We start from the raw sequence: 848 nt of genomic DNA on the forward strand, positions 1-848 counted from the left end.
AGAGAGACAGAGAGAGACAGAGAGACAGAGAGACAGAGAGAGACAGAGAGACAGAGACAGCGAGACAGAGAGACAGAGAGACAAAGAAACAGAGAGACAGAGAGACAGAGAGAGACAGAGAGACAAAGAGATAGAGAGATAGAGAGATAGAGAGACAGAGAGAAAGAGAGAGAGTGAGACAAAAAGACAGAGAGAGAGAGAGAGAGATGTCGTTTATTTAGCACATGGCTACTTCGGTTTACATGCATTTCAAAATAGGTATTACATTGTGTGTCACATTTGTGCTTTCCGGGTCCTTCCAACATTGATACTACTCTTTTCCGCTTATTGCCTTACATCTCATCCGTCCGACCATCACATCTCTAACAATCATACATACTTTTTTTTAATATGCTCGCTGGCTTGTCTTCGGAATACATTCAGTTTCTTCACACATTTTATTTCCTTTGGTAGGCTGTTATACAATTTGAAACCATGATACGTAAGCGTTTGCTGCGAACAAGATTGGTTATGCTTCATTATTCGAATGTCGGTGCTTTGTCGTGTGTTGTACGATTGAGAATCACTCACCACATTTAAACATTCTAAAAGATAGAAAGGGCACGTTTTTAACTGCATTTTGTGTACTAATATAAGTGTGTTTAAAATTATTCTCTGTCTTACATTCAAAAAATTTAACGCATTCAACATTTCATTTATTGGTGTAATTCTACTGCACCGGATGATGGCACACATCGCTCAATTTTGTGCTTTTTGTAATAAGCTGAACTCATTTGCACCAGTACTTAAGGCCCGGTTGGATGGATTTTTGCCCGACATGTCCCTAGAAAATTCCCCAGAAAATTGTC

The sequence above is a fragment of the Diachasma alloeum genome, unplaced genomic scaffold (genome assembly GCF_001412515.2).
Source record: "Diachasma alloeum isolate Michigan unplaced genomic scaffold, Dall2.0 Dall_scaffold_00916, whole genome shotgun sequence".
NCBI lineage: Eukaryota > Metazoa > Arthropoda > Insecta > Hymenoptera > Braconidae > Diachasma > Diachasma alloeum.